Here is a 13,481-nt window from a genome sequence, read left to right on the forward strand (position 1 = left end):
ACGTTCTAGCATCCTATGGTTTTCAAGCAGACACGCCACATCCTTATATGTAATAATTTCGATTGGGTGAAGATTATGAGGTTGACAGTCTCGGATTCAGATCACAACTTACATATGCAAGCTCTACGTAGGACATGTTGATGTTGACAATCTGATCTTCCCGATTAGAACAGTTCCAAATCCAAAGTAGTGTTGTGTAGATTTTTTTTTCTTATTTCGAGTTCTTGTTCATTCTTGGACAAAAGACCACTCTCGTTATAAAAATGTTGGGAACTTCGTGAGTAAAATACTTTTAACTCGACCAACTGGTTTCAAATAAGATCTATCGGCTAGCTTATCTTCTAGATCTGTTACGTTGCTTCAAGAGTTCAACAGGGTGTGCTTCATTAGCAGGTAGTTTCTTATTCTTAGCCTTTACTGAGCTTTTACCAAGCTTTTGTCTCATCACATCTAGATTCATTGGCTAGTGTCTTTTAAGTCTACCGCTCGGCTGCCGGTGCTATCTCGATTAGGTCCGATCCGACTGGTGAGGACACTAGATTAAGGGCCTGTTTGGATAGCAAGTGCTAAACTTTAGCACAGTGCTAAAGTTTAGCACCCTGAAATAGAGTGCTAAAGTTTAGCATCTTGGACTGTTTGGATTGTGTGCTAAACTTTAGCACCTTTGATGGCAAATGACAACAGTGTCCCTCATTTATTATGTCGTCCTACCCCTCCGCTGCTGGTGCTACTTGGCGCCAAGTTCTACCTGCTGGTGCGCTACTTCTTTTTTTTTGTTGCCAAGTTCTACCTGCTGGTGCGCTACTTCTTTTTTTTTGCGCCAAGTTGTAGCTGTTGCTGCGCTACTTCTTTTTTTTTTTTGCGCCAAGTTGTAGCTGTGGCTGTGCAGCGCTGCTCTTGGTACCTTTGCTCTTGCCTGTGGAACGCGGTGACCCATTTTTTCTTGCCGGTTTCATTCGCAAACAGTGAAGTATACATTCAAATTTATTTTCATCGTTCAATGAGTAGCAGTGCATTGTCAATGTCATTACAACACAACCATACAAATAAACTACACAAACAAACTACGATCTATTGTACAAACCATTAGCTATTTCGTCACGAAATTCATTCATATTACGGTCTTCGTCCCCTGCTTGGGTATTCGTCGCATGTTCTTCAGGGTTTCATGGATCGGCCATAGGAATAAAATTTTCGTCACGATCGCACATATCAAAGGCCGTATCAGCGATAGCATTCTCTCGAATAAAATTGTGAATTGCCATGCATGCTACTATTATTTTGCTTTGCTTCTGAATTGGAAAACTTGGTATGCCTAACAAAATCCTCCACTTCATCTTCAAAACTCCAAAGGACCTCTCGATAACATTTCTAAGGGATGAATGTGCGTAATTAAATGTCTCTTTCATACCTTTTGGCATTGGGCCACTTCGAAATTCCGGGAGATGGTACTTTGTACCCTTGTATGGTGCGAGGTAACCCGGACGGTTAGGATACCCCGAGTCTACCAGGTAAAACTTGCCTACAAATGAAGATAACTTTGTCAGGTACATGAACTCGTGTCCATATTAGTACAAATGAACAGATTACCGTATACGAAGTTGTTTACCTGGAGGAGGATGTGGAAACTTGTCACCATATTTGTTCACGGCATCATTAAACACCCGCATATCATGTACCGATCCTGGCCATCCACTAACAACAAATGTGAACCTCATGTCGAAGTCACAAATAGCTAGCACATTCTGTGTGGTATATCCATGTCTTCCCGTATACTGAACCACCTTATCACTTGGCACCACAACCGGTACATGTGTCCCATCTATAGCTCCTATACAGTTGTTGAAGTACGGAGCAAACCGAGGATTTTGCAATCTTCTGTGCACGTTCTTAAATTCAGGATCCTTCGGACTAATAATTTGTACCGCTAGCTTAAGAACACTGGACAAAACATTATCGAATGTGCAGCTTATTGTTTCCAAAGACCGCACAAACCGATCCTCAACCTGTCTAAGTGACTGGGGCGATCCAATTATCCATAGGAACATTCCTAAAGCCTCCATCGTTGACATTCCTCTAGTTGCCCTCAAACCATATGAGTCGACCAACAAGTCATGAAGTTGATTAAATAATTGGCAAGACATCCTAAACATGTTGTAGCACAAGGTTCTATTTGCAAGTGTTTCCTGAACCCATTCTATACCCGATACAGTGGCTACCCTCCTTGGAGCTTTGTGCATGAAAGTGTCATAGTACGTACCGATCATGAGTGCCGTCTGCAACATTTCGTGATTCCTCTTACGATTAATGATAGCCAAATTCAGGACAGTTTGAGCCTCAATTGCAAGCTCCTCATCAGAATCACTTGAAAAATAGTCAACCCCATCCTAATTCAGCAAAAACAAGTCAGTACCAATTATTAATGAAACCTAACAGCCACACATTATATTAATTGAACTTCACATGTCCAAACAGCCATACATAGGTCCAACCCCATCATAATGCAGGACAACCAAAATAGTAGCAATTATTAAAGAAAATTAACAGCCACAAATTGATTCAAATAGGACCATAACAACTCAACCAGCCACATATAAGTTCAAACATGATGGTTCAAATCAGCCACATATAGGTTCAAACATAAAAGTGCAAGCAGCCACATAACAGTTCACTCATAATGCTGCAAACAGCCACATAAGTTCAAACATAAAAATGCAAACAGCCACATAGCAGTCCTAACATAACATTAATAACTAGACAATATTATGGTTCTGGCACCATCTCTTCAAGTATGTCATCCTTGCTTCAGCAGAAGGTAGCTGACAGAAGAATTCCTTGTAATATCTGTCTCTACAGATCTCGTTGCATACATAGAATTCCTTACTGTCAAGGGATGCCCCACATTCTAGAGCCAACTGCTGGCAAATCTTAACATCCTCTGCCACTGTCACCTTGGGCGTCCTATGCCTCCTCTCACTGATAGATTGATTCAGACTCTCCACACTCTTCAATACCATATGTGTGGCATCATCAGATGCAGACATCTTAGCAACTAGGCTATTCATCATCTTAACTATTGGGCTCTTGGACCTCTTTCCAGGACTGGTGGCAGTGGACCTGGTGCTTGTGCTTGACCTTTTCTTGCTGTTAGAGCTCAATGGGCTGTAATCAAGGTCATAAAAAGACCCATCCTGGTCATCATCCTGATAGTCTGCATCTTCCCCATCTTCTTCCTCTTCCTGTTCAACTAAAGCCACAAATGAGGTCGACCCATTGACTGCAACATCTTGGAATATTTCCTCAAGCTGATCAAGGTAGACAGGAGCCCCATATTGTAGTTTAGCATAGTGTGGTTTGCCCTTCAAATCAATTGCAATTTCACATTAGACAAGTCCAAACAGCCACACCACATAAAATTGTAACTGCATGAAAATTAATCCTATGCATCTTACCTTGAGATGTTCGTCCCACCACCATTTTGGGGCAGCCACAGTACCATCAAGATGCTTGCCAAGCCCAGTCTCCTTTTGCAGTGCTTTCCAGAATCCTAACATAGATTTCAGCTGATATATTCGGTGCCTCAACTGGGATTTGTCATGCCTCAATCCAGTAGCAATACAATATTTGTTTGCAATTATCTTATATCCTCTTCCAGACATGGTACCTTTGTGGTAGTTTCCACATCTAACTTGCTCTACGCACAAATCACACAACAAAGCAGTATTTCTTTCTGTCCATTGAGCTTTGTCACTTTTCCTCTAGTAAGAACAGGCAAGACACATTCTCAAAATCAGCACTGGAACTAAAACAGGCACACATTGCACAATTGGTAGGACTCTGACTGAAATACTAGTAATTATGCAACAATCTACCACATCGACATTGACCAAACCATGCAATCCAACTCAGGCAAAGCTACCACATCGAATTTAACCAACCTATGCAGTTCAACTCAGGCAAAGCTCCTATACATCAAAATTGTGTAACAATCAAGAACAACAAAGTTGCAACAGAATACCTTAGAGCCGGGGAAGATAACTTCAACAGGATCTGCAGCATCATTGCCGTTTTGTTCATCAATGTCAACTACATTATCTGCATCAACGGCCGCTGCTTCACCACCACTAGTTTGTGGACGACATCCGCGGCCACCGCCACAACCTCTGCTGCCGGCACCACCTTCAGGCAATGCACCACATGAGAACAAAGAGCGCGTTGCACGCCCTCCACCCCCACTGCTGCACCGCCGCCTCTGCTCCCACAGCCTCCTCTTCCGCCGTCGCTTCCTCTGCTGCCGCCGGCACATCTGCTGCCGCCGCCTACTCTGCTGCGACCACCACCTCGTCCTCCAGCACGAGGCACGCGTAAGCCGAGGGTACAGCTTTCACGGCCCCGGGGTACTCCATCACCGCGAAGGAAATCGGAGTACGAGTGGATGTCGGGGAACTCCTCCGCCTGAGAGTTGAGGTCCAGGGCCTCCATGCCTCCACGGGAAGCTCGGGGATACTCCGACTGCGACAAGAAATCGAAGCCGCCGGGGGGAATTGTGGATCTGGCTGGGGGAATAACTCCTGCAACCCGTCATCGCCATGCCCGTCCATGACCACCGGGCGAAGATTGGGGGCATGGTGGCGGACGCCTGGGGCCGAGGAGGTCGTGGATCTAGGGGGTGGCGTGGGGAGCAGATGAAGGCGCGGCGGGAGGGGATGGTCTGCGGGTGGGGATGGCGGCGGAAGGGGAGAAGGGACGGGAGGAGAAGGCGCATGAAGGGAACGACGGGCGGGAGGTGAAGGCATCGGCAGTGGACGACGGGCGGGAAGGGAGGACCGGCGGGAGTGAGGGGATGACCGACGGGAGTGATTGGCGGCGCGACGCGGACGACCGGAGCGAGGGAGGGCTAGCGGGAGATCCTGACTGCGGCAGGACGGGGGTAGGCGGCGGGACTGGGATGGCGGCGGGATGGATGGCCGCCGGGAGGAGATGGCGGAGGGAGATCTGGCGGCGGGAGGGGGATGCGGGAGGGTGGCTGCGGGAGAGGGAGAGAGAGGGGGAAGTGGGCGGGCCTGCGGGAGACGGAGAGAGGAGGATGCGGGAGGGGCAGCAGGGGTAAAGGTGGATCTGGGACCACTTTTAGCACAGTTTAGCACCTTATAGCATCCCTTGGGTGTGCTAAAGAAAATGGAGGTGCTAAACTTTAGCACACCCCTTTTAGCACTCCTGTTTGGGAGCTCAAGTGCTAAAATGTACTAAAATGTGGGGTGCTAAAGTTTAGCACCCCTTCCAAACACTCCCTAATTGTCATCAACTTGCTGCTTCTATTTATAACGATTTATTTGATCTGCGATCCCTCGACCAGTCATCAGCTTGTAGCCTTTAGTTTGCCGCCCTGTTGTGAGCCCTGTCTCGGTCAGTCCGATCTGACCGACAATGACGCTAGATTAATTGTTATTAGCTTGTTGCTTGTATTTGCCGACCGATAGGTGCTTGAATGCTTAATTCTCGCATTGGCCGTTGGTCGTCTGCTCTTTGTAATTCAATTCTATTAGCCGACAGATCTTCATATATTTTATTTGTTCAAGTGTTGTATCAGCTCAGCATTGTAATTCTATAAACTAGTCGGTACTTGTCAGTTGAATAGTCAAACTGATTAGCACGGTCCGAACCTCAAGAAACTTAGGACCTGCATCGGAGTTAAGCAGATCTCCCAGACTTTCGTATGCGATGCGCGAGGTCAACATATTTTTGGCACGCCCAGCTGGACCCGTTCATAAAATCTAAAGGCCATGAGGAGAATCTTGGGTTTGCAAAGAATAAATAAGTTAATCCAAAACTTGGTTTAAAGGAAGGAAAAGCCGATGGAGATGGTCCTACAAGTAATGACGGAGTGGAATTAATTAAGTCATAGGATATTTTTAATTGGGACAATATCACTAATGATGAATAGCCCATGGAAGTAATATTACAGCTGATGAACAGCCGATAGGAGACTAATCGGATAACAAATAGCCGATATATTACTACAACATGCACGTAGATCATATGCATGCACGTGGCCTACCTGGGAAGCTGCTCTCTCGCCCCGCCATCTGCTCGCCGTGTCGCCGGCCACGCCAGGAGCGTGAAGTCTTGTAGCCGTGATGGAGGGAATGTCCAGGGGGAGCGTGAAGTCTCGTGCCCATCACTACCGGAAACAGTAGGTTTGCATGTTCACGGCACACAACAAAGCTTGAAAAATACTCAGCAAAGGCTTTGCCGAGTGCACACAGCATAAACAATGACGGTAAAATTTTATCTGCTGAGTGTTTTTTATTGCGCACTTGGCAAAGTCTTTGCCGAGTGCTAAAACCGACGCTCGGCAAAAAAAAGCAACGGAGACGGTGCGAAGACGGTTATGGCGCGTTTGCCGAGTGTCTAACGGCATAGGCACTCGGCAAACATGCCTTGTTTGTCGAGTGTCCACGGGCAAAAACACTTGGTAAACATACCTTGCGAGTGTTGCAGCTGTGACACTTGGCAAAGACTGCTCCGAATGTCCATATTTTGACCTCTTTGCCGAGTGTCACAGCGCAAACACTCAGCAAAGATGGCCTTTTGAGTCCTAGAACCTACAGATTTTTGCCACATATCCTCTTTGTCGAGTGTATTTTGCATGGCACTAAGCAAATAGCTATTTTGCCGAGTGTAACACTTGGCAAACCTGCCACATATAACTAGTTTATTTGGTTCAGTCACAGTCACGTACCATATTTAAATAAACATCGCATGCATCATAGATAGTTCACAATACACTACTAGAAAAACCCCCCTTAGCTATGCTACAGTAGTAACGCACGCTAAAAGCGTCTCTACATCAGCACGTAAACATGCTTTTTGACACGATTTCAAAAACGTGTCAGATTGTTACGATATTAGTCACGCTTACAGTGTTATTAGTCATACAAAGATATTTTTTAATACGCTATTGAAATCGTCTCAAAATGACACGGAGTTAGACACGCTTTAAAGCATCATTATCCCTTAAACACGTTGTAAAGCGTATCAAACAATTGTTTATAGTCAGGTAAAGATGCTTTCTGACTTGATTAGAAAAACGTATCGTATTGATACAAAGTTTGACACGCTTTAAAGTATCATTATCCCCTAGACACGTTGTAAAGCGTATCAAACAATTGTCAATAGCCAGGTAAAGATGCTTTCTGTCTTGATTAGAAAAACGTATCAAACTGATACAAAGTCTGATACTCTTTAAAGCGTCATTATCACCTAGACACGTTGTAAAGCATATCAAACAATTTTCTATAGCCAGATAAAGATACTTTCTAACTTGATTAAAAAACATATCGAATTGATACAAAGTTTGACACGCTTTAAAGCGTCATTACCCCCTAGACACGTTGTAAAGTGTATCAAACAATTGTCTATAGCTAGGTAAAAATACTTTCTTACTTGCTTGGAAAAACGTATCGAATTGATACAAAGTTTGACATGCTTTCAATCGTGAATAGCATGTAGACAAGTCGTAAAGTGTATAAAATAACCATCGATAGGCACCCACGGGTAAAACAAATAGACAAATACAATATATTATAGTTGTCGTTTGCTGTTGAGCCTTCACTATTGAACAAATAAAATTGGAAAGGGACCTAGATAAGATAAGGAAGACGAAAACATTAGCATACACTTTGCAACAATGTAACATGAGAAAATCATTGATACAAAGCATTTCAAGCTTGATCGATTTAGAGGTAAGCAAAAGGCAGGTGTTGAAAGAAAAAGGAATGAAATCCTTCCAAACATATCCAATCTTTGAGACATGCTCCAACCGAAACAAAAGCCGTTGTCAGCCCAGAGGTTGTTATAAAGTAAATTGCAATAGTAGACAGATGGGAGACCACTAACAAGTTTCCTAACTGCGACTACACAAAAACATCCTTGATTGTGAGCAAACAAAGTACCAATAGTGTGTTTCTGCATTACATGATGAAAGTGTACAACAGAATTTTAAAAAAAAGGAAAATAATGGTGGTTCCCCAGGAATAAAGTGTACAACAGAATTTAAAGAAAAGGAAAAAACGTGGCGTGTACAACAGAATTTAAAAAAAAGAAAAAAACATGGCTCCTAAGAATCAAACTGCGGCTGCAATATGAGAGTCTTGCAGGCTTACCATTAAGCTAACAATGTATTTCTGTCTAGTGTCTAAACAAAATTACTTTTGACTAAACCGAACCCGACCAGGTTCCCACGGCCCAAATTTGGCAATCTATCCTGGCCTTATGTCCCATACATGTTCAAAGCTTTTTTTTACGATGTCCTGTTAGCCCCCACCGTCACCGCCCTGGAAGCCCCCAGCACCGCCGCCCCTGCAAGTCCCTGGCGTCGTTGCCCCTGGAATTTGCCTGCGCCGGCGCCCCTAGAAGCCCCTGCCGCCGTCACTGCCCTGTTAGCCCTAGTTGCCGCCCCTGTTAGCCCCAGGCCCCGCCACCTCCGCCCCTGCAAGCTCCTACCAGCGCCGCTCCTAGTATTCCCCGGTGTTGCCGCCCTTGCGAGGCCCTGCTGGTGCCACCCCTGGTAGCCCCTGCTGGCTTCCGCCAACGCCGCCGCCCCTGCAAGCCGCCGGCGCTGCCCCTGGAAGCGGCCGGCTTCGCCTCCCCTAGAAGTCACCTGCGATGCCACCCCTGGAACCACTGGTGCAAAATTCAGGTAATTAGGAGCCTGAGACTTTTACTGCTTAACATCTTGACGTTTAGGATTAAAAGCCTATTATGACAATCTATTGAGTTCAAGGGCGTAAGTGAGAGAATGTATATTTGCATATCACATTGCATCAAGAGATTAAAGAGTAGAGTAACAAACCCTTTCCCCAATCCTTGGATCCTTGGACAACTTCTCAATCTCTGCCTTATCCTCGTTGGTTAATTTGTATGCAGAAAAGAGTCCTGCTTTTTTGCAACATAGTTGGCCTCTACCACTGTAGCAAAAATAGGGAAACCATTCTTTGTATTCAAAGACAAGTCAAAATTGTTTGTGTATATCGTGGTGACCTCCTGGAAATGGTGAGCAGAACATCAGTTTAATTCCATTAATAATATGTATTCAAAGACAAGTCAAAAAAAGTTCAGTTATTAGGAGCCTGGGACTTTTCATTGATATCGGCTCGTGCTTAGGTAATTAGGAGCCTAGGACTTTTATTGCTTAAAATCTTGATGTTTAGGATTAAAATACTGTAGTAATAATAGGCTTTTTGTTAGTGTGTTTTGTTGTCCCTATAGACTAGTCTGTTTCCAGTATTGAATTGTACAAGGTCTTATTTGGGCATCAAGCATGATGCTCAAATTACTCTGCATACATTTTGTCTTGCATAAAGATGGAACTCCAGTTCAATGCATGCACATTATTAGCAGTGTGGCAATATACTAAAATTTTTTGTATTCAGTTATTTTAAAGGTGATATGGTAGTATGCAAAATTCAGGTCTTTTTTTCACTGATATGGGCTTCTGAAGCATGTACATGAATTTTGTATTACTGCAAATTAAAGTAGCTAATATATTTTATTTAAATTTAACAGCTCCTTACATAGGGTGATGGATCGAAGTTGGATGAAAAAATCAAGACGGGAGACCGCATATGAAGATGGTGTTGAAGAATTTTTGGCTTTTGCTTACCGGGACCTTCCACATGATAGCAAGATATTGTGTGCATGTAAAAAGTGCAAGAATAGAATAACCCAAAGTCATGATGAAGTTAGGACACATCTGAGGTGTGACGGTATTCTTCAAGGTTATACTACTTGGGTTCATCATGGTGAGAATTATGATAGACCATCAATTGCATTTGTTGATGTGCCAAATATCAAAACATTGCCTGCTTCGGGTATAGTACAAGGTCGCCAGGATGGAGAATCGGATAGCATGCAAGAACTGCTACATGTTGCATTTGGTAGGGCTGCAGGTTTGCCTCAAGGCGAAGCAGATATGGAACATAATGCCCCAGAGGATATTGTGAATCCAACTCAAGGTGATGATTTGGGGAGGGATTAGAATATATATGGAAGGTTCTTGAAGGATGCACACATAAGGTTATACCCTGGTTGTAAATACTCAAGACTGCCATTTTTGGTGCACTTATATCACTTGAAGTGCTTAAATGGTTGGTCACAAGAATTTTTTGGAGCACTATTGGGACTACTATCTTCTGCGCTACCTCCTGAAGCAAATCTACCTAAGACGTATTATGGAGCGAAGAAGATCATTCGTGGATTAGGTCTTGATTATGTGAAAATCCATGCTTGCCCCAAAGATTGCATGCTATTTTGAGGTGAACATGCCAAAAAGGATATTTGCCATGTGTGTGAGAGCTCTTGTTGGAAAGATGTTAAGGAGAATGGCTCATCAGCTAAACCTAAGGGGAAAAGGAAACCAGCAAAAGTGTTGCGGTATTTTCCATTGATACATAGGATCCAAAGGTTATTTTCAACTACCAAAACTTCAGATGATATGCGATGGCATGAGGAGGGCCGTACGAATGATGGAAAGCTACGACATCCAGCAGATGGTGAAGCTTGGAAAGACTTTCATGCTAGGCATCATGAATGTGCAGAAGATGCCCGTAATGTACACCTTGGTCTTGCAAGTGATGGATTTAACCCCTTTAGAAATTAGAATTTAAAGCACAGTACATGACCTGTAATGCTCGTTCCTTACAACCTACCACCTTGGATCTACATGAAGCAAACATCTTTTATGTTGTCAATGATTACCCTGGACCAGATTCTCCAGGTAATGATGTGGACGTATATTTGCAGCCCCTGATCGATGAGCTTTTACTGTTGTGGGATGGAGTTGAAACATTTCATGCCTCTTCGAAAAAGGAATTCCCTCTCCGAGCTGCACTATTGTGGACTATAAATGATTTTCCAGCATTAGCTTACCTATATAGATGGAGCACAGGTGGTACATATGCATGTCCTTCCTGTGGTCCAGCGTCAAAATCAGTTCGCCTGAAGAATGGTAAAAAGTCATGCTATATGGGTCATGCAGTTTGATGGCTCGATAGAGACTGAACTTGCACCTAAAACAATGAGTGCCACTACTGTTCTTAAAATGTTAGAAGGGAAAGAGCTTGTGCTAAGGAAAAAGGTGTGCACAGCAAAGAAGGACAACCAGAAAGGCAAGAATAAAGACGTGGTGGCTAAGAATGCTACGAAACGCAAGCGTAAAACAAAAGGTTAAAATAAGGAGTCAGATGAGAGTGGTGCTAAGGAGAAGTATCCTAAAGATTGGTTGAAAAAGAGGTCAATTTTCTTCAAGCTACCATATTGGGAACACAATAGATTAAGACACAATCTAGATGTAATGCACTTAGAGAAAAATGTGAGTGACAACTTTATCTCGACTTTGTTGGCTATTTGTCATAAAACAAAGGATGACCTTAATGCACGACTAGATTTAGTTGAACTTGGAATTCGAGAGGATCTTCATCCTGTTGTAGATAATGAAGAAAAGCAATCGCTTCCTGATGCACCTTTTACCATGTCTAGAGAGAAAAAGGAGATCCTTTGCTCAGTAATTAAAAACCTTAGGACTCATGATGGATATGCATCAAACATATCTAGGTGTGTGAACATGAAAGACTTTACATTGAGTGGACTAAAGAGTCATGACAATCATGTGTTACTACATGACATTCTTCTGGTGGCACTCCGATCCTGTTACCCTAGCAAAGATGTCATGAGGATAGTGGTTCAATTATCTAATTTCTTCATGATGTTGTGCTCAAAGGTGATAGATGTGGATGAGTTGGTAAAGCTTCAAGAGAGTATTGTGATGACACTATGTGATATGGAGAGAACTTTCCTTCCATCATTCTTTACTGTGAGCGTGCATTTGATGGTGCATTTGGTAGAAGAATTTAAAATTGGTGGTCCTGTTCAGTACTGGTGGATGTACCCCATGGAGAGGTATGCAACTACATTTAATTTGCACTGTCAATAATTGTTCAATAATTTTTACAACTTACATATGTCCATAATTGCATATAGATTTTTTATTCGGCTAAAGGCACTTGTGAAGAATAGAGCTCACCCAGAAGGTTCAATTGCTGAAGGATGTTGCATGGTGGAGTGTCTGAACTTTTGTTCAAGATTTTTAGAAGGAACTACACGTTTTACTAGGCCATCTAGAAATCCTGAACCTTCTTATGAAAAAACGGCATGTACTTGTTTGATAGTGCTGGTGAACCAATTGGAAAGTGTACTGGTGTCAACCTTGATAAGCATCTTCTTGTTCAGGCGCATCTATATGTGTTGCGACATTGTGATGAACTTGAGGACTTACGCAGGTTTGTTCATATAGTGCTCCCTGTTATGTTTATTTTTGTAGTAACTTGATGACATGACAATGATTCGATTGTTGTAGAGAATTCTTGGAAGAGAAGAAAAGCAAAATGGGTCCATCATCTAATTTGACACCTTGTTTCATTGAGAAGTTGACCAATGAACACTTTCCTGATTGGTTGGAGAAAAAGGTGTGCAAATCTTAAATTGATGCATTTTAGCCATACCATTAATAGATGGAATGGATCTAATATAATTCCTTATACAAACAGGTTATCCTAGGGGATGGAACAAGCATCACGGCAAAGGTTAGAGCATTGGCTGCAAAACCTAGCAGATGTGGTGTGAGATGCAGTGGTTACAATATTAATGATTTCAGGTTCCACACTATGAGTCGTGAGGCTGCACGCTTGACACAAAATAGTGGCATAGTGAACATCGCACATGATGGTGTGAATTATTATGGCAGATTGTTAGATATAATTGAATTGTCATATGCAGAGTACAAGGTAGTGCTTTTTAAAGGTGAATGGTATGATGTTCATCATCAAGCTGGGTTACGACAAGATGATTTTGGATCACCCTTGTGAATTTTTCTCGAAAGATACACACAGGACAAAAATTAGAGCATGATCCTTTTGTTTTCTCTACACAGGTGCAGCAAGTCTTTTATGTTCAAGATCCAAAAGCTGAAGCATGGCACACCGTGGTGAGAGTTATCCCACGTGAGAATTTTGACATGGGTGCTCAATTGTTGGCTGATGAAACAGATTAGAACAATATAGTCTTCTGTAGCACCGAATATTTGTGTGAGTGAAATATAACTAGTACATCATGCATGTGGGTTCAAGTTCCACTAGATATTAGATGGCTAAAGAACAAAGTGTTAACCATAATGCTTTGTAGGCTACATATCTAATTGGCTGGCATTTAGCTTCTGCTGTTTCAATTATCCAGCTGCATATGATGCAAAAGCAAATCTGGCTACTATTTATTTGCAGTAGTACTGACACTGCTTTATAGATGCTGCTCCATATACTTACTGGTTGGGGGACAGCCGGACTGAAACCACTGGGTGCAAATTGTGCGCTGCTTACCAGAAATCCGAACAAGGTTCAATGTGTAAACTGCAGGGCCATGGAGCTAAT

General features: G+C 43.0%; 1 pseudogene; it reads left to right on the forward strand.

Moving 5' to 3' along the window:
* The first annotated feature begins 9,938 nt into the window (after window positions 1-9,938).
* On the forward strand, window positions 9,939-13,108 carry LOC140220166 (uncharacterized; annotated as a pseudogene).
* The last annotated feature ends 373 nt before the right edge of the window (window positions 13,109-13,481 follow it).

This window comes from Setaria viridis, chromosome 8 (assembly GCF_005286985.2).
Source record: "Setaria viridis chromosome 8, Setaria_viridis_v4.0, whole genome shotgun sequence".
In the NCBI taxonomy this organism is placed as follows: Eukaryota; Viridiplantae; Streptophyta; class Magnoliopsida; order Poales; family Poaceae; genus Setaria; species Setaria viridis.